The sequence below is a fragment of the Dama dama genome, chromosome 12 (genome assembly GCF_033118175.1).
Source record: "Dama dama isolate Ldn47 chromosome 12, ASM3311817v1, whole genome shotgun sequence".
In the NCBI taxonomy this organism is placed as follows: domain Eukaryota; kingdom Metazoa; phylum Chordata; class Mammalia; order Artiodactyla; family Cervidae; genus Dama; species Dama dama.
In genome coordinates, this window is record NC_083692.1 from 54,627,746 (window position 1) to 54,648,990 (window position 21,245).

Here is a 21,245-nt window from a genome sequence, read left to right on the forward strand (position 1 = left end):
ATAGCATGTGAACTTATTTGCAGCATGTGGGATCTAGTTCCTTGACCAGGAGTGGGACCCAGGCCCACTGCATTGGGGGTGCAGAGTCTTAGCCATGGAACTAAGGAGTCCCATGGAAGTCCATGTAAATTTTAAAATCACTTCATTGATACCCATAAAATATCTTGTTGGGATATTGACATGGATTGATTGAATCTATGGATCAAGTTGGGAAGAACCAGCATCTTAACAGTATCATGTGTTCCTGTCTGTGAACATGGGATATCCCTTCATTTATTTAATTGTTTAATTTTATCTAGATTTTGTAGTTTTCCACATAGAGACCTTATACGTGTTTTGTTAGATTTATATTAATAACTAAATATTTTATTTTTGGAGGAACTGATGTAAATGGAATTTTTAATTTTTAATTCTTTTTGATCATTGTTTCTGTATAGGAAAGAAATTCAGTTTTGCATATTAACTTGAATATTCCAACTATGCATTATAGTCAATTATTACTTCAAGGGTTTTATTTTTTTTGTCAACTTTTTTGGATTTTCTACATAGAGAATCATGTCATCCTCTTTAATTTCTTTCCTCCCAGTCTGAATACCTTTTCTTTCTTTCTTTTGCTTATTGTATTAGCAAGGACTCTCTGGGTGATGTTGAAAAGAAGTGGTTAGAAGGAATATCCTTGCTTTTTACCTGATCTTAGTGAAAAAGCTTTAAGTTTCTCACCTTTTTAAGTATAATGCTAGCTTTAGATTTTTCATAGATAATCTTTATGAAGTTGAGAAAATTCTTTTCTATTTCTTGTTTACTGAGAGTTTTCTATCATTAATGGGTGCTGGATTTTGTCAAATGCTTTCTCTGCATCTATTAACATGATTGTGTGATATTCTTTAGAAAACCTATTGATGTGATAGGTTACAGTAATTGATTTTTGAAGAAAAAATATTCAGTCAAGCTGATAGAGCTAGTTGATAGAGTTAATTGACAATACAATGGGGCACCTTTCTTGAGTTGGAAAAGCTGTGCAGATACCACACTGATTAATCATAATCCTTACTTATTCCAAGTTGGCTATCACTTGTGAAGATGACTGTCATGCCAGTAGAACCCAATTTGGGGTTTCATAAGAGGGACCCAGAAAACAGACATGAGACTTCAGGTCTAATAGAGGCCAAGAAAATTGAGGTTCAATTCAGGTCAGTTTGCTCAGTTATGTCCGACTCTGCGACCCCATGGACTGCAGCATGCCAGGCTTCCCTGTCCTTCACCATCTCCTGGAGCTTGCTCAAACTCATGTTCATTAAGTCAGTAATGCCATCCAACCATCTTATCCTCTGTTGTCCCCTTCTCCTCCTGCTGTCAATCTTTCCCAGCATCAGGGTCTTTTCCAGTGAGTCAGTTCTTCGCATCAGGTGGTCAAAGTATTGGAGCTTCAGCTTCAGCATCAGTCCTTCCAATGAATATTCAGGACTGATTTCCTTTAGGATGGACTGGTTGGATCTCCTTGCAGTCCAAGGGACTCTCAAGAGTCTTCTCCAACACCACAGCTCAAAAGCATCAATTCTTCGATACTCAGCTTTCTTTATGGTCCAACTCTCACATCCATACAGGACTCCTGGAAAAACCATAGCTTTGACTAGATGGACCGTTGTCAGCAAAGTCATGTCTCTGCTTTTTAATATGCTGTCTATGTTTTTCATAGCTTTTCTTCCAAGGAGCAAGTGTCTTTTAATATCATGGCTGCAGTCACCATCTGCAGGATTTGGGAGTCTAAGAAAATAAAGTTTCTCACTATTTCCATTGTTTCCCCATCTATTTGCCATGAAGTGATATGACCAGATGCCATGATCTTCATTTTTTGAATGTTGAGTTTTAAGCCAGCCTTTTCATTCTCACTTTCATTCACCAACAGGCTTTTTAGTTCCTCTTTGCTTTCCCAAAATATTTTCAGAGCTGAATGAAGACTTCATATCCCCCCTACATTTCTACTCTTTCTCACTGGCCCTTCAGTCAGCTGGTGAGAATTAGCCCTTGAGAGCATGTATATTGGAGCAAGAATTTCACAGGCTTGGATACTCTCATCACAGAAGAAAGTACTTGAGCAGTCAATCTCCGATGGCCTGAGGCTGGGTTTTTTTGACATTGATTTCTTGTTTCTGGTACCTCTCTGGGGATATATCACAGAGAGATTTAATGAATATTATTTTTGGTCTCCATTTATTTGCTGCATGACCTAGTGACTTGCATTCTGTTACCTTCTTTTTTTTTTTTTTTTTGCTTTCTGATTATTATGTACTGCATACCTAAATCAATAAAGAGAAGAATGAAGAAATTGGTCTGTTTAACATTTCAGGAGTGATGGAGTAATGCTATCTATAAATATTTATATTTTCCTGAGAAGATGCCTTTTTCTTTTGACATTTAGACTGGCTCACAGAGAGAGTCACCACTAAGGCAGGGGGGAGAGAATGAAGAGATTTTTTCTCAGTCAATTTTATACATGCCTTTCAAGGGTATACATGAGAAAACTCAAAAGGATTTTTCATTATAACTTTTTTTTTTCTGGGGCATTGAAATATTTAGCCAACCCCTTCTCACTCAGGATAGTGACAATCAGGGGAAGCTTGGATTATAATTATGCTCCCCCAAAGCAAAATACATAGATGAGTTTGACTGACAGTTTCCCATGTGTCCCCCAGCTTTCTTCCCATCAGCTTTCCATCCCTTTCTGGTTCTGGTCCCTTTGGCTTCCCTAATGTGTGCCTTCTCCCAGCCCTGGCCTCAGTCCTTCCTGGATTGTCATTCTGTTGCGCCTGTTCCAGCAGCCACCATAAAGGATGGAGACCCTCAAAGCAGCCCCGAGCCCAACCCCAGTAGGTGCTCACCTGCCTTTCTTGAGGAAGGTAGAAGCCTGGGAAGGAGCCTGAAGCAAATCCATGCCTCTTTGCTTGGACGGCCCTTGAGCATGCTTTCTGCATTTTGAAAATCCTCAAGGCAGGCAGGTGAGCACAGGGAAAGCCTAGCTCTTTTACTTGGCTTGAGTTCCTGGACCCCAGTGTGGAGAAGGTGGTTATGCTTTTTGATCAGGGTTAAGTCTTTGGTGACCAGAAAGTGGAAGGTTGATTATTACAAATGTATGTAGTTTGGAGAGTACATAAAATCTTTGTGAAACATGGAGCCATTGAAATTTAAAATCAGAACCAATCCAGAGAAAGTTGAGATCTACTGAAATAATAGAGCAGACTGGAGCATGACTCTTATGTCTGGGGCCCTTAAGACTGTCTTTGATGAAGGACCCAGAGTTAAAGGCTGCAGTCCCTTGAGGACTTGATGATAAACAATGAGACTCGATGTGAATTTTCAAGAAGGCTTGCTCAGTGAATTCACTTGTATGTCAGGATACCTTCTGTAACACAAATGACCATCTATTATTCTTTTTAAGTGTGAGAGTTTGATAGTAGTATTTTAATAGTCATATTTTTATATATGAAATATTGGTAATGATGATAAAACCTGTTGGTTGCAGCTTCATTGGGAGCCATGGTGATGTAAGCCCACAAAGATAATAGTGGATGCTGCCATCAGGCCCCCAGTAAAACACAGTAGTCACGTAAGTACTGATGAGAAGTTGTTTTCTCCCCTCCTCACAGCTTTTGAGACAACCCCAGCAGCTATTTTTAGGCCTTTAATTATGTGTGTGTTAGTTGCTCAGTTGTATCCACCTCTTTGCAACCCCATGGAGTGTAGTACACCAGGCTCCTCTGTCCATGGGGATTCTCTAGGCACGAATACTAGAGTGGGTTGCCATTTCCTTCTTCAGGTGATCTTCCAGACCCAGGGATCCAGCTCAGGCCTCCTGCATTAACAGGTGGATTCTTTACCTCTGAGCTACCAGGGAAGCCCAGATCATTCAAAGAGGACACAGTGTCATGCTGAGGACTTGTGCCACTCTGTGGGGCAGAGCCGTCTGGGTGGTCAGTTCTTGCCTGCCTGTGCTATAGGCCATTCTCATTCTAGCTAAAGCACCCCCAGTTGAGTTTCGTCTGCCAAGGACCCAGACTAATCTTAGAGCTCTTCAGGAACCTCAAGGACTCACAGCCACTTAGAGCCCTTACTTCATCCTACAATCACTTAAACACTGAGAGGACTTTCCTGATCAGAGTGACATTAGTTCTTATTCAAGACTCATCACCCTGTATTGCTTTCTGGGGCTCTCTTTGTCCATGGAGCAGCATCTGGTCCAGTAAATGGCACTCAGTCTATGTGAGTGAATAAGTGGATGAATGCTTCTTTAAGGATCGAGCATTTTGTACACCATTCAGTTGCAGTAGTTGGCTTCCTGCCATAGTGAGAAGCAGATCCAGGGCTGAAACTCGGTTATCTCTCTTTTTAAATTAGTTCTATGTAAGATTTAAGGACTAGAGTATCCATGATGCCACCCTGCCTTGTCTAAAAATTTTCTGCATCTGAAACCTATCTGAGTCATAAAATTATCCCACTGACTACCTTTTAGGTAAGGGGGAGAAAGAATATCACTCAAACAGGGTGTAGGAAGTTAATTCTTATTAAGGAGCCATTACCCTTCCTACCCTGTCCACCAGCCAAATAACTATCAACTATCTGTCTTTGTATCTCTTTTGGAAGGTGGAATAACTTAGAATTCCACATTTTTTGTTTTTATCCAAACAGCATATTAGGTATTAATAGTAGCAGCTAATACTGTGGTTAGACTTTCCCAACAAGATCTTTGTTATTTTAAGTGAGTTTTGTGTGAGCTGAGACTCGGTGTGCATTTCAACTCTGGAATCACAAAGTCACACAGGCCCTAAGTGTTGGTACTACCATTGAAACCCATGTGTTCTAACTCCAAGACCAAATTTGTTTTCTCCGTAACATGGTTTGTCTCAGTATTAGTCAGTAGACAGTAGAGGGGATATGCTTGAATTTGGCTGATAGATGGTTATTTTAAATCTGAAGGAACTGGCCCAATTTTTTAACAGAACTATAAATTCTTTCTGACGCTTGTTCCTCTGTGATAAAAAGGAAATCATATGGAGGAATTGCATCTGACTGTTTATCAAATAGTTCTGAAAGTCTGCCCAGTGCTGTGGATAACAAGTAACTACGGGCCCTCCGGGAGCTCATCATTGTGTGTGAAAAGTAGGCTCAGAAACGGTGACTCAGTGTTCAGTCTTTATGAAATATCTGCTCATCTCCCAGGCTCTGTGCTGGGCCCTGGAGGCGTGGTGATCACTAAGTCCTGGGAGGTGAGTATAGTCTGAGAGAGGAGTGGGAGGGGTGACAAGCTGAATCTTGAAAGAAGAGTTAAAGGGTAGCTTCTCCTAACACCATCTGGAGGGCTATTTTTCTCTCATCTACTCAAATCCTCTTCCTTATCTACTCAGATCCTGTCCTTTGCTTAAGGCTAAGTTCACTTCTCACCCTCAGCCTAATATGATTCTCAGCTGACTCTTCCCAGAGTCCTATCTTCATCCTGTGGATACTTCTGGTCCTCTTGTCATTACATCTCCCTTTTTCTAGAATTCCGTGGTTATCTCACAGAGGGGTCCTCTCTCTGGTTGTGGGTTATATGTGCCCTCTGAGCATTTAAGCCCACTAAATGTAGGTCCAGCCATGTTTCATCTCATTTTTCCCTGAAGCACTCAGCACAGTGTCTTATACACTGTAAGTGATTGGTAACTAGTTACTGATTGGCCAGTTAATCAGCCGCCTCTGATGCTTTCTGCCTAGCCTTGGCATCTGACTTTTACTGTGTCTATGAGTTACTTGTGCTTTTGACAGTTAGTTCTACAACTTAAGGTAGTTGTGTTGAACAAGGCGGAGAGGTTCTGCAGAATGTTGTGAAAATAACTCAGTTGAGGGATGGACTATTTAATGGAATTGCCTGACATAAAAAGGCCTGGGGAGCTTCCTGTCTCTTTGTACAATGGAAGGGGTGATCTTAGAAGGAAGAGAGCCATTCCCTTTCATCAAGATTAGAGTAATTGAAAGTGTTCTTTTGTTGTAGTTGAATTTATTTAAATTCATGGAAAAGTGTATAACTAAAGGAGAAAAAAAATACCACACTCAAAAAAATACCATTTTATCACTCCAATAAAACACATAGTTTCTCCCATATTTTCCTCTAAGAATTCCAAGTTCTACTTGTCTTCAATCATACTATACTTTCCACATTACAATCTAGATTTGTTGGGTGGTATTATAGCAAGACCATGGGCCTTGGAGGTAGGTATATCCAAGTTAGAGCCCCTACCCCTCCTGTCACCCCCATCCCCTGCCATCACTTGCTACTCTTGTGACTTTACACAGAATATATCCATATCCATGTGCCTTTGCATACAGCAGTTGCTGCATCTATGCCTTCCTCTGTTGTTGTTTAGTTATTAAGTTGTGTCCGACTCTTTTGCAACCCCATGGACTGTAGCCCGCCAGCCTCCTCTGTCCATGGTATTTTCTAGGCAAGAATAACTGAAGTGGGTTTCCATTTCCTTCTCTAGAGAATCTTCCCCACCCAGGGATCAAACCTGCATCTCCTGCATTGGCAGGCAAGTTCTTTACCACTGAGCCACCAGGAAAGCCTATGCCTACCTTTACATGTTCATAAAGAAAACATGTATTTACTACACATTAGTCAGTTTGTGTCAAAATTGTACTAATTTCCTGTATTTAGGAAAATGGTACTAGTTGAAATCTGAATTGAAACATATTTCTAAGTGTATAAGTTTGCTGAACCTGCCATAACAAAGAAGCCCCAACTAGATGGCTTAAACAGCAGAAATAGACTGTTTCACCATTCCGGAGACTGGAAGTCCAAGATCATGGTGTCCTTCTGAGGGCTAGAGAGGGAGGATCTGTTCCAGGTCTCTCTCCATGGCTTGTAGATGCCTGTCTCCCTGTGTCTGTTCACATTAACTTCCCTCTATCCATGTCTGTGTGTTCAGTTTTTCCCTTTTTTAAGGATACCCATCATTTTGGATTAGGGCCTGCTCTAACATTATTTTAACCTCAATTATATCTATAAATACCCTATCTCAAAATAAAGCCACATTCTGAGATTCTTAGGATCAGAACTTTAACACATGAGTTTTAGGAATGGGGAGAGGTGTGGACACAATTCAACCCATAAACATATGTTGAGTATTGTGTTGGAGGACAGGATGAGTATCAGTTTTATAAGCTACTACTGATAGATGACAGAATTTGTATCATAATTCCTGTTGATGAGGCACTCTCACTTTCAAAGCCAGAAAACACTTCAGTCCTTTCATTTCTTTAGAGATCCTTAGCCTTGGTTTCCCTCTCTCTTGACTGGTCTCTCTATTTTCTTCTGTTGTTTATCCCCCTTTAGCTTAAATTCTTGTGTTCTCAGAATTGTTTTCCAAATAGTCTAGGTTTTAGAGAACTATAACACTACCTTAAAATCATAATTTAAAATACTATGCTATGCTTACCCATGCTGTCAAGAGTTCATCATTTCATGTCATAACCCTGGGGACATGTTCCTTTCTTTCTCATGCTCTTAATGAAGTAATATTTATGTACACAGACTTTAAATTAGATTTAGTTTTGTCATTTGGAAATGTAATGTAAATGTAAATCTTATCTGTCACTCACTGATGAAATTGGCAAGACTTTTGATTTGGCTTTATTTTATTATGTATAGGAAAATGGTGCTCCATCATAGCACTTCAGTTTTGTTAATATCTTTCTTGTAATTCTGATTCTGTCTACTGGACTGTTTCAGATACTTGGACTTACAGAAAGCAGAACATTGATATTGACCATGCACATCCATGCTATTTTCTTTAGTAAAGTCCAATTATTTCTTTTGTCTCTTATTTCCACTGTTTGCAATATATTTTTAAGTGTATGTTAAGCATCCATCTTTCCTCTGCCTCTTTTCTGTAACACTGGTTTATTGCCCATGCCAGCTGTTTCCCCCCCATTCATGCCTTTTGTCTACTTTGTCCTTTGATAGAGTCCTTTGCAGCCTGAGCCCTTGCTAGCAGAATCATTCTGTGCGATGGACTGCACCATAAAAATCTAAATTGATTTCTGGCTTTTCCAGTTGTTAATGCATATTCACTTAGCTAATCCATAAATCAAACCACTAATATCAGTACATTCAGATTTCATTTTTCCTTCTTACCTTAACATCTTCTGGGTTGCCTTTTAAAAATATTGATGATTCCTTTAAAGAAAAACCTAGCTTAAGAAAGTCTGAAATAAATAACAAGAATTTTTAAATAGAAAAATCTTTTCACAGCCTTTTTCATAATAGCAAAAACAGGTAGCTGATGTACACAAAAATGAAGATAGAGCAGAGTAAATCAGGATGCCTTGCATTGCAATGTTACACATCTGTTTAAACAGTGTTCCTAAAAACTTTGCGATACTGTGGGAAATGATGATTGTGTAATTAAAATGGGAGCATCAGGATGCAGAATTCCAACCTACATAAAATTAAGCATAAACAAAGAAAGGAGGTGTGTCAAAATATTAGCAGTGCTCATCTTTGGGTAAGGCAGGGCTGACAGAAAGTCTAGATTCAACCTCCCCTTGCACCTCTGTGAGCCTGTTGCTTAGGAGACATAGCCTCTTAAGCCTGATTTTCCAGGGTAAATAAGGACTCTCTCATTTACTAAGTCAAGTGCTTAGCTCAGTGTATGACATGTTAATATTACAACCAATAAAAATCCAGTTGTTAGTTTAAAAAAAATACACAGCTCATGCCTTGTCCTACTCTTCTAACACAAGCACTGCATTTATTTTTCCTTTTCTTTCTGTTTTAGAAGCACACAGTTGGAGGCAGAGCCCTCAGCAGTGGTCTCTGTCAAGCCACGTAACCACTGTGTCCTGGTTGTCTTCCCTGGGTGAAGCCTAAATTTCTTAGCTTGGGGTCACCGCAAAGATTCAGTGACTATGAAAAGGGCTTAGAACCAGTGCCAGACACATAATCGCTTCTATGTTCCTTGCTATTCTTTTTGATTTAAGAAATTTAAAAAATAAATGAAGGTAAGGAATTCAGAAGAATGTGAAAGTTAGAGCAAAGATTTATGTATTTTATAGAGAGCTGAGCTGAATGACGTCTAAGGCTGAGATTTGGGATACCACAGGCTATATTAAGTGTAACTGAAACATTGCAATTTTTAGATATAAAACAAGGGTGATCTTGGAATGAATAACTATAGAAAATGGAGATCCTTTGGAAAATCTCGTCTCATGAGTAAATGCTGAGATTGGTACTCTGATAATATGCTGATGGACTTTGACTCTCCAGAAATGTAAATTTTAGTCACATCTCTTGGTTTGTTTCCATTCTCCACGTAAGTGCCAGATTTTCAAGTCTGGGCTCTAACACAAATGCGCTGCCTGATTTATGGTTAATGGATTAACATAAAGAAACAGAAATAATATGTTTTTAATACTCCTTTTTCTTCAGAATCCATCCTTGCCAAAACCACGCACTATTACCTTTTTGAATGATGGATGATGCTGGGGGTTTGTGGCCAGGAATTCACTGGTCTGAGGCCATTGGTGAAAACCCAGTCAGTGCAAGAAAATGGAGCTAGGAAGTGGGAGATTTTCTTCAGTTTCTTAAGTGAAACCAAGCATGATGGTCTGTGTTGTCACTTCACACCTGAAGGGCACACTTGGCAGCCACCTTCAGTCAGGTGTATGCTATTTTAGCATTAAATTCGTCACAAGCTTGAGAAAGATGACCTGAGGGGGGACTTGTGAGAAAGATGACCTGAGGGGGGACTTGTGTGTAGTTCCTTTCATACATTCTTCCAGGTTCAGTCAGAAACACACTCAATATATACTTTTTCCATATCATTGTAGGACAAAGCCCTCTCTTTTTTTCCTCCCAAGTAAAAGCTAGTCTATCTGTACCCATTCCAGGGATGTGTACCTTTAGTGACAAAGCTTGTGTTTGTCAACATCAGCAGTAGCCTCAAGAATCACTTTCTTAGGGTTTTACAGGCTTGTCACTGGGGTCAGAAGAAATAATAGGATGTGTTTATTCCCAATTAGCCAAATGAATAGTAAATAATTCACAGTTCTCCTGGTCTTGACCTTCACTTTTGTTTTTCTTCTATTTTTTTTTATTTCTTAGACCTGACCTTTCATTTCTCTGTCCTATTTCTGTAAACAGCTTCAAATCATTTGTATGAGTTAGGATGTAAAAGAATTCAAGATCAGAGTTGAGTGTCAAGCCTTTTAGGGACTTCCCTGGTGGTCTGGTGGCTAAGACTCTGAGCTCTCAATGCATGGGGCCCGGGTTTGATCCCTGGTTGGGGAACTGGATTCCACGTGCCACAACTAACAAGTTCTCATGCTGCAACTAAAGATCCTCTGTGCTGCAACTAAGACCCTGTGCAGCCAGATAAATACAGAGAAATATTTTGTTTAAATGTGGAGCTTTCTTCCTTCCTTGTCAGAGGAAGGACTGATAGGTAACATGCGAAGGGACTGAGATTCGTAGCTGACTTATTCAACTGTCTCGGTGAGCATAGGCGGACAAGCGGGATTATTGGAAAACCAGCACTGCCTTCTTAGTAGTCTGATGGGAGACAGCAGTATATGCCACACACAGGCCAGGAATTCACCTCCCCTCCCAGATCCTCTGTCTCCATCTGTGAAATGCAAAGCAAAACCAAACTCGTCTTCCTTTGCAACCTGTTGAGCACATCAAGTGAAAGGACACCTGTGAAAGTGCCATTGACTGCTCCATGCCAAATGGACATAAGGCGTAACATCTCATGGTTGTTTCAGTGCGGACTCCGCCCTGAGAGGGCTACAGATGAGAAACCTGAGAGCCAAGGAGAGGAGAGGGTTCCTGCCAACTGGAAAGACTCTAGTTTCTAGTTTCTGGAAAGACTATAGTTTCTAAAAACAAAGCTTTTTATTTTTTAAAGAAGATTTATTTCTTTGGCTGTGTCAGCTCTTCGTTGTATCACGCGAGATCTTTCGTTGCAGTGCACGGATTCTCGAGTTGTGGTGTGCGGGCTTCAGTAGTAGTTGTGGCACACGGACTCTCTGGTTGTGCTGTGTAGTGCCTTGTACGGGCTTCGTTGCCCCTCTGCATGTGGCATCTTAGTTCCCCAACCAGGGATCAAACCCATGTCCCCTGAATTGCAAGGTGAATTCTTAAGCACTGGACCACCAAGGAAGTCCCCTAAAAGCAAAGCTTGATGCTGGCGAATAACCAGGAAGAATGAAGAAGCATGGTGGTGCATGTTTAGACAGATGTATGCCACAAGGTGAAAATAATTGAGTTACGCAGGGATTGAAAATACGTTTGTTCTGTTAAAATGAAGAGTTCCTACAATGTGAGTAGGGGGTGCAAATGGGTGAATGAGGGGCCCAGACCTTTGAGCTAAGCAGTTTGAGCCTGAGTACTCATATAGTTCAAAATGTTGTATGTATTAAAAATTGCCTCTAAGCAAATTATAACTCTGTGAACATGTAGGTGTCTGTTTTCCTTCCTTTTAGCAGGTCTTCCTGTGCTTCTCTGCTCGTTGACCTTTTTCAGCAGTGTCAGGTTCTGGATTGATTTGCACTAACCTATCCCTCCCTTCTCAGAATTTCCTGGTAATTAGGAATCGTCTTTAATAATGAGCAGCTCTCATCTCATTTACTTGAGAGGTTCTGAAATGTAGCTTTTTAATACAGTGATAAGTGTAGGTGTCTGCTTTTACAGCAAAGTTTAACTGGACACACATCATTATGACCAACTATGTACTTAATGATGGAGTTTCGGGTGCCAGTGCCAGGAGCCACCTGGAATTGGAGGGTGAGTTGGGGGGACCCTCGGAGGACTCTGACCATACCACGTACATAACCAGCTCTGTTCATTGTGTAACGTGGGGAGCTCTGCTTTGTGGTTTGCTACCAATGTGACCTTGAGAAGATCTGTTGGTCTCAAGATTATAGTTTCTTCATCTAAACATGGAAAATAATCTCAAAGATTTTTTTCTCATCCTTCTGAATTTCCCATTGTAGGCATTCTTTGGTTCTCTTGGTGAAATTAAAAATGCTGACTTGTATCTCTAACCGTGCATTAAATAAACAGGCATTGAGCCTTCCTTTCTGGCAGGTACCTGAGAAGGGATCCCCAGGGATCTTCCAGTTGTGCCCAACTGATGTGGATTTGGTTCTTTCTTTGTCTCTCATTTTCTAAAATGGAGAACTTCATCTTGTGAGCCATGGAGGTTAAGTTTCTGTGGTCAGTGTAAACATTTATGTATGAGTAGGAATATTTGGGTCTGCGGGATGTTTGCCCTCTGTTCATCCTTGAGTCATGCTGTGGGTGTGAATAATTCCTAATGACTAATTTAGAAAAAAACATCTGTCTTTCCATGGTGTACCTATTAATTCCACAAACATTTATCAAACATACTTGTGGGAACTGTGCTATGACCTTGAGAGTCATAGGTGGCCATAATGATATTGACACTTGTGTATGCCTGGCAGGCTCACTATATAGAGTCTGAATGTTCAAGGCGAGCCCTAAGGTACCTAACAGCCCAGGAGAACAGGTGAAGTACAAGAGCCTGGTTTTTGCTTTGGAGGCACCTCTGGGTAGCTGTGACTACCCAGATGTATTCTTACTTGTCAGATGAGCTTTCCTCCTTCCTGCCTTGCAGGAGGAGGAGGTAAGGGGTGGAGAGAAGGGGAAGCTCTTTCCAGGGCATTTCTTTGAGAGCAGAATCATTCATAGGAGATATAAACACAGATGAATGATAGCTTTTGTATAGGCCCACATTTTATGCTAACATTCGGTTATGTGATGCATGCTGTTACTAAACAGAATTGTATTTTGCCTGCTGAGAGAGGAGCAGACCTACAGAACGGGTGAGGTGCAGCAATCATAATTGGGTACAGCAGTCCTCCAGTGGGTCAGAATGGAGCCAGTGGCTGGAGGAAGAGGCTGGGATTGGTGGTTAGCTCTTACTCTTTTTCATATCCAGGACTCCATTGAGGCGTGGTGGCCTGGCCTTGTGGTCCTGCCAGCTGAGTGCCACTCCTCTACTGTCTAGCAGCGTGCAGAGCCAATGGCACCTCATATAGGTCACTCTGGGCAGAGAACATTGACAAGCCCTAGGACATGGGCCGACTGTGATGCCAACCCTGCTCCAAAGGGTGTGATTCTTTTCTCTTTGGGCTCCTGGTATGAGGGAATTCAACCAACATCCAAGAGCAACAGTCCAGGTACTAGCAGTTATCTGATGCACAAAAATGTTCAGCATCACAGCTCATTCCAAGATAGTTCTGCATTTTGAAAAATCATGTTGTATGATTTGAATAAAGATGAACAAGTTTACTAGACAGTGAGCTCTAACTAGGCAGGAATCATGTCTGTCTTTGCTTCCCTAATGCCTGTAATAATATTATTAGGTTGGTGCAAATGTAGTTGTGGTTTCAGATCATGACTTTTCAATCATTATAACTAGGCTCAGACACATCTTTATTAATCAAAATAGGAACCATTATAGTCAACAAATTTTTGACAATGAGAAATAAGTTTGTTTATTCCTATAGCATAAAAATTCATGCTTCAGGATTCATTGAATTCTTGGAAAGCATTTTCTGCCTCCTGCTGGTTGTGAAAGCATTTTCTCTGCAAAAAGTTGTCACGATGCTTGAAGTGGTAGTCAGTGGGCAAGAGGTCAGGTGAATATGGCAGATGAGGCAAAACTTTGTAGCCCAGTTCTTTCAACTTTTGAAGCATTGGTTGTATGATGTGCAGTTGGGCATTGTCATGGAGAAGAACTGGGCCCTTTCTCTTGACCAGTGCTTGCTGCAGGTGTTGCAGCTTTTGGTACATCTCATCAATTTGCTGAGCATGCTTCTCAGATGTGATATTTTCACCAGGATTCAGAAAGCTGTAGTGGGTCAGATTGGCAGCGGATGACCAAACAGTGACCATGACCTTTTTTTTTTTTTTTTTTTTGGTGCAAGTTTGGCTTTGGCAAGTGCTTTGGAGTTTCTTCTTGGTCCAACCACTGAGCTGGTCATCACTGCCTGTTGCATAAAATGCACTTATCTTTGCACATCACAATCCGATAGGGAAATGGTGCATTGTTATTGTGTAGAATAAGAGAAGACAACACTTCAAAAGGATGATTTTGTTGATTTGCAGTCAGCTCATGAGGCACCCACTTATCAAGCTTCTTCATCTTTCTCATTTGCTTCAAATGCCAAATGACCTGTAGAATGGTTGACATTGAGTTCTTCAACAACTTCCCATGTAGTTGTAAGGGGATCATCTTCGATGATGGCTCTCAGTTGGGCATTATCAACATCCAAAGGCTGGCCACTGTACTCTTCACCTCCAAGGCTCTCCTCTCCTTTGCAAAACTTCTTGAACCAGCACCACTGAACTGTGTGTTCATTAGCAGTTCCTGGGCCAATTGTGTTGTTGATGTTGCAAGTTGTCTCTGCTGCTCTAAATCCTATTTTGAACTTAAATAAGAGATTTACTTGAATTTTCTTTTTGTCTAACATCATTTTCCTAGTCTAAGATAAATATAAAATACACAGCAGCTAATAAGTCATTAGCAAAAAAGCATAAAGTGAGAAATACACATTAAAATGATGTATAACATAACCACATTTGTTTATGAATGTATTTCAATATCAAACAGCAAAGGTCAACAATGTAAAACTGCGATTACTTTTGCACCAAGATCATGATATCTAGTGTATGATAGATGCAAACTAAACAATAAAGTGAAGTTTGCAGCTTAGGCGGTAGCTGAACACAGTATGCTGCTTCCAGTGTTTTCCCAACTACCATGACTAATAAATAATAACAACAAACCTTGACCCAGTACTTTCTATGTGCCTTGGACATATATGAACTTCTTTAGTTCTCTAGCCATCTTAGAGGTAAATTTATTATTGTCTTCTATTTCAGAGAGAAGATTGAGGTAGGTGGCACTTAAATGACCAGCTCAGGGTGGCAGCTGGTAAGGCAGGAGTAGGGGGCAGTGGGAGCACTTCGTGGCCTTCACTTACCAGGGCAGAGATCCAAGGGGTGATTGCTCGTCTTGACCAATGGTGAGTGTGCTTTCAGAGAGGAGGAGGTCTGGCTGAGTCAGGCTTGTTTGTTCCAGGGTGTGCTGGGGCTAGCCTCAAGCCAACACTGCTGCCATCATGCTGGGCTGTTTACAGCTCTCTGGGACTGAAAAGTGTTTACTTTAAAAGGAGAGAACGTCTGGGCTTCACCACTGGTTCCATTGGCTCATCTTCTACAATGGATGGCACAGAAGGGTTTCTGTCTTGGTCCAGGCAACCTTCACACACACAGTCAGGGCCAAAATGGTCAGAATGAGAAGAGATTATGCAAAGGAGAGTAATGAATGTTTTATGCCTTTATACCCTGTCTTTTTTTGTGTGTGGCTTCGCCATGAAGCTTGCAGAATCTTAGTTCCCCTACCAGGGCCCACAGCATTGAAGGCACCAAGTCCTCCTAAGCACTGGACTGCCAGGGAATTCCTATACCTGTGTTTTAGCAAAAAAAGTGAACATGAACTTAAGGTCCAACTTGATAGCAGACATTCAGCCTGGGGCAGAAGAAGAACAAGGATAGGAACATAAAGTAGAGGTGAATTAGACACTAACAGGACTGAAAGAAATAGCACATGTGTTCAGTTCTCTGTCTTCGTGAAGCCAAATGAGAAGAGGAAGCCTGGTCATGTCTTGTAGACTCCCATCCTGGAGGGCCAGGAATTAGCAGGAGGGCTAAGAATATAGAACAGTGGACAGGAGGGTCAGTTGTTATCAGAGGCAGTGCTGCACTGACCTGAAAATATCACAGTGGAGAGGGAAAGTCAGGTTTTATCACATGTGATCACGTGATCTTTGGGCTTGAGTGGATCTATAGAGTCTTTTCAGGGGTGTTGAATACATACCCATCTTTTGCTGACATCTCTAGGCTGCTTTATACTTTAAGCCTACTTTCTTTTTGCTGTAAGTCAGGACACTTTATTCCAACAAATGTCCATTCTGCACGTCTGTCATGTTGAGAGTACGGCTAGGAACATCTCACTGCTGTGTTCCTGGTGGGATGGTGATTAAATCTTTATGCACTTTGGTTTCAAAACCTCACTGAGGGTTTTCTGTGTGTGGGATCCTCTTGCATGTTAGTAGTAAATATGTCTTTATACAGAATTTTGTCATTTGTAAAGCATTTTATGTACATAATTTACATTAAAAAAAATATTCCCATGCAGGAAATTGTCTGTCTTGTTTCATGCTTTCATGGTTGGGAACACTGAGTCATAATAAAACAGAGAGCCAAGACTAGTAGAAGAAATTGGAGCCTTTTAGTTTTCAACCACAGTGCGCAGCTCTTTCAGGGTGACTAATTGGAATTTTTTGTATTTTTGTGTAATGTGTCCCCATGTAGTGAAACTGATGGTTTTTGCAGTGATTGTTTTGAGAGGATAGAAAACTTGAACACGGATCAAGTAATGAATCTGGTGTTCCTTGTTCTGTTGAACATATGTCCTGAACTAAGGTGAGTGGCCTCCATCATGAGATATCAGGATAAGGAGATGGGGAGGAGTTGGCTGAGCATCACGTGTCCACTGGCTTCTTTCATGGGAGTTGGTCACTTCCTGCTCTCTGGAAAGCCAAGAGAGAAGGTCCAAGGTATCAACAGGCTGGGATTGACCCTGGACCACTTGCTCCCGCCCAGCACCCTTTGCTTGAACCAAGACTTACCTAATCCTACCCTCTCCTCTCACACATGAATGCTGCAGTGTGTGTGGTGAGGCACCTGTCTCCAGGAAGGGCACTTAGCTATCCCGGGACTGCCCCTTGGGCTGTAATAACAGGGCAGCCAGGGCTATACAGATGCTCTGTAAAGTTTGTAGCAAGCATGTGATGAATTGCTTCTGGATAAAAAGCCTTCAGAGCATAAATGAGAGCTACTGCCTGTCCCTCCACGCCTTCCAGCAGGTCTCTGTACTCTATGTGCCAGCCCTTCCCCTCATCTGTCTCGTAAAGCTGCTGCTCTGGCCTTTCCTGCTCCTCTTTTCTCCTCTTACCTGTGCTGCTAGAGACCTCCAAGCTGTCCAATTCAGCTGTCCTAGCTCAGTGCCCCTCTTTCTGAACCGTGACTAGCATTTAACCCAGGTGATCGCTCCCTCCTGTGTGACACAGCTTCCTCTGCCTGTCCTCCTTCTCCATACTCCTCCCTCCTCCACCACTAGGCCTTCTTGTGGTCCAGACCTCAGGTCTGTTTCCTCTCTTGCTCACTCCCTAGATGATCTTTCTAACCCCCAGGATTTGACTATGATGACTTATAACTCCAGTTTTTTTAAAAAATATTTTAAATGTATGTGTGTGTGTATGTATTTCTCTGTCTAGCTACCTGCCTGTGCCAGCGCTTAGTTGCAGCATGCGGGATCTTCGATCTTTATTGCAGCATGTGGGATCTTTAGTTGTGGCATTTGAACTCTTGGCTGTGGCAGGGGGGATCTAGTTTCCCTGACCTGGGATGGAACCTGGGTACCCTCCTTGGAGAGTGTGGAGTCTTAGCCACTGGACCACCAGAGAAGTCCCATACCTCCAGTTTTGTATTGGACTCCGCTCCACATCTCACTGAATACATCCCGAAGAAACTTATTAGTGACTTTTCCCCCCCAACCTGTGCCTTCCAGCAGCTTTCTCCTCCTCAGTCAATGGAGTCTTCATTTTCCCAGTTGTTTTGAATAGAGACGTTCCTTCACCATCAATGTTTTCTTCTTCCCTTCTGCTTCCCAGTGTTCTGGGCTTCTCTCCCATGTTGCTCATTGATTCTGCACCATCTGTCCTAGAGCCCCCAGACCTCTATTTGCCCCTTTCTCCTCGCTGCCCCAGTGTCTTCTTCCTGCTGAGCTCCTATGTGGTCTGTTCTGCTGCTGAATTCTGCTCTCACCCCATGTCATTGCTCTGTCTTTCTGTGATCAAGTCTTTCTCTGCTTGGCTGCAGAGACCATTAATTTACTCTTCAGAAAATCCAATGATTAGCCTGGGAAGAGATGCTTCATGCAGAGACACTTATATTGTACTGCTTCCTATTCCCAGGGAATGAAGAATATTAACCATCCCATTCTCTCTGGTGTATTGTATAAACAGCATCCATGATATCATTGAGTTCCACAGTCTTTCCCACCGACTGTTACCACCAGCCATGCTCATGGGGCTTTCCTGGTGGCTCAACAGTGAAGAATCTGCCTGCAATGTGGGAGACCCAGTTTCAGTCCCTGAGTTGGGAAGATCCCCTGGAGAAGGGAGTGGCTACTCACTCCAGTGTTCTTACCTGGGGAATTTCGTGGACAGAGGAGCCTAGCAGGCTACCGTCCATGGGGTCACAAAGAGTCAGGAACAACTGAACCACTTTCATTTTCATGCTTATGGTTTCTCACAGGGTCAGGAATCCCCATAGTTGTGGGAAAAACTAACCCATGGAGTGGTCTCCATCTCAGCAGATTTGTCAATTTATCTCTAGAGTTTATTTTTATTGAAGTATAGTTGAGGTACAGTATGATGTTAGTTTCAGCTGGACAGCATAGTGGTTCAGTATTTTTGTGGATGATACTCCATCATAGGTTATGGGATAATGGCTGGAATTCCCTGTGCTATACAGTGTATCTTTCTTGCTTATCTATTTTATATGTAGTAGTTTGTATTTGTTAGTCTCACACACTTAATTTGTCCCTCTTCTTTTCTTTTCCCCTTTGGTAATCACAAGTTTTCTTTATCTATGAGTCTGATTTTGTTTTGCATATACATTCATTTGTATTATTTTTTTAAATTCCATGTATAAGTGATACCATACATTTTGATTTCCTCAAATTGGAGAGTTGATTTATTAAATATATGTATAAAAAGAGTTGAGTAGAGCCTTTTATAGGCATACTGTGTTTTATAGCACCTTGTTTTACTGTGCTTTGCAGATACCACTTTTTTTTTTTTTTTTTTTTTTACAAATCAAAGGTTTGTGGCAACACTGAGTCAAACAAGTCTATCAGTGTCACCATTTTTCCGACAGTATTTGCTCACTTCATATCTCTGTTTTCCATTTTGGTAATCCTAATAGTATTTCAAATTTTTTCATTATTATATTTGTGATGTGACTATTATAATTGTTTGGGGAAACTTTGAACTGCACCCATACATGAGACAGGGAACTTAATTGATAAATTGTGTTCTGACTACTCTACTGACCAGCCGTTCTCTCATCTCTCTCCCTCTCCTCTGGCCTCTTCTATTCCCCAAGACACAGCAATATTGAAATTAGGCCAGTAAATAACCCTACAGTGGCCTCTAAGTGGTCAAATAAATGGAAGAGTCTCATGTCTCTCACTTTTAGTCCAAAGCTATGAATGATTTCATTAGTGACAAAGGCCAAAACAGGCTGAAAGCTAGGCGTTTTGTGTCAAGCAGTCAGGTTGTAAATGCAGAGGAAAAGTTCTCAAAGGGAATTAGAAGTGCTATAGAAAAATCCTTTGTGAAAGGAAGGGTCAGTCAATACAGCAAAATTCACTGTCGTTTTAAGCAGTGGCCACAGCCAAACTAATCTTCAACACTACTACCCTCATCAGTCAGCGTTCATCAGCATGACCTTCCACCAGCAAAACAATTACAACTTGCTAACAGGTCAGAGAATGCTTAGCGTTTTTTAGCGATAAAATATTTTCTGATAGAGTATATGTATTTCCTTTCCAGATGTAATGGTATTGTACACTTAATAGACCACATCATTGTGTAAACATGACCTTTATATGCACAAGGAAACCAGAAAACTCCATGTGATTCACTCCATTTCAGTATCCCACTTTATCATGGTGGTCTGGAACCAAATCTGCAACATCTCCAAAGGATGCCTGCATATATGGCTTTGCAAGATCTCAGTATTGTAGATGGAAAGCCACCAGATATTCTGAATAACTCAATCTAGCCAATGACCAGACTAGAGTCAATTAATTCCATTTAGAGCAGATTGTCAGTGAATACTGTTGTTGTTACCAAGTATATCTTGATATTTCTCAAGTAAGAAATATTTTCACGTTTTCATGGACAGAATTCATGCAGAAGGTAAGCAGAGGTCAGGAGGACTTTATAGTTGGACAGATCAAATGGCTTCTGCATGAGAGTGTGTGTACACCCTGCCCATGCGTACCAGAGCTTCTGTTTAAGAGTGTTTTCCATAGCCAAGTGACCAGAGTTGCTTGATATTAGGAAGCTAGTGGTCAGTGAGGCTTGCTGAGAAGCAGATTGAGGCTCCCACCCCAGGCCTGGGCCTGGTCAGCCTGTTGTCCTCTCTGCGTTTGGCCACCTTGTTGCTTCTTAGGGCTTGCATTCGCAGAGGGAACGGCGGTGCTTACTTCCTGTAGATTCTCTAATGAAAGACAAGAAAGGAGTGTGAGCTTGCCACTCCTGAAGGTTTGTTATCCATGCTGTTCTAGGATTCTAATAGCTACTCACTGTGAAGTCCCTTATTTTGGTTGCCAGAATGATAGTGAGCTGGGTAAGTCTGTGTTGGCTCCTCAGGTGCAGAGAAGTGCCTCCCTTTTGCACCCAAGGCCTGCTTTGATAGAGACTGGGCTGGTCTGGGTGTGGGGGGTAAGTTTGGCCAAGGAATAGAACAGGTAATTGAAATAACCTCGAAGCCATCAATTTGGAAAGTGCATTTATGGTTGGATTTAAAATGGCAAAAGAAGGCTTTTGTGAAATAATTCAAACCTAGCCTAAGCACCTATCTATTTTTAAAGCCATTGAACTGGGTAAGAAGCAAAATATCCCAGGCTTTTGTCTGAATGAAAGAAGAACTAAATCATCTCTTTCTCTACATTGAGACCCCTGAAGAGTGTGAAGCTGCCTGATACACTGAGTGTTTAAAATATCTCACTCTGGCCTCATTAGTGATGGCTGTGCATTTGCCTGGCATTGATGTCTGCTCAGGATTCAGTTCTTCTATGAATTATGCAGGGCAGACAGCGTAGCTCTCTTGTTGTGGGGAAATGGAAGCAGAGTGGCCAGTTGCCATCTCCTGGGGATGGGTCTGGGCCTACAAGTCAAGTCTTCTGGTACAGACGTGGTGCAGTTTGGCTGTGAGAAGCACCCCCAGAGGGCAGATGCTTCTTCTCTGCCCAGGAGCTGCTGGGGAGGGAGCCCTGTGATTGAGGGTACTGACAGGTATCTACAGGAGACAGCAGTGGGTGCTCTGCCTC

The 21,245-nt window shown here is 41.7% G+C and overlaps 1 protein-coding gene across 1 annotated transcript in view; it reads left to right on the forward strand.

The window, feature by feature from the left end:
- The window catches only part of TLN2 (talin 2), a 442,622-nt gene that overhangs the window by 219,651 nt on the left and 201,726 nt on the right, over positions 1-21,245 (forward strand). The window lies entirely within an intron of this gene.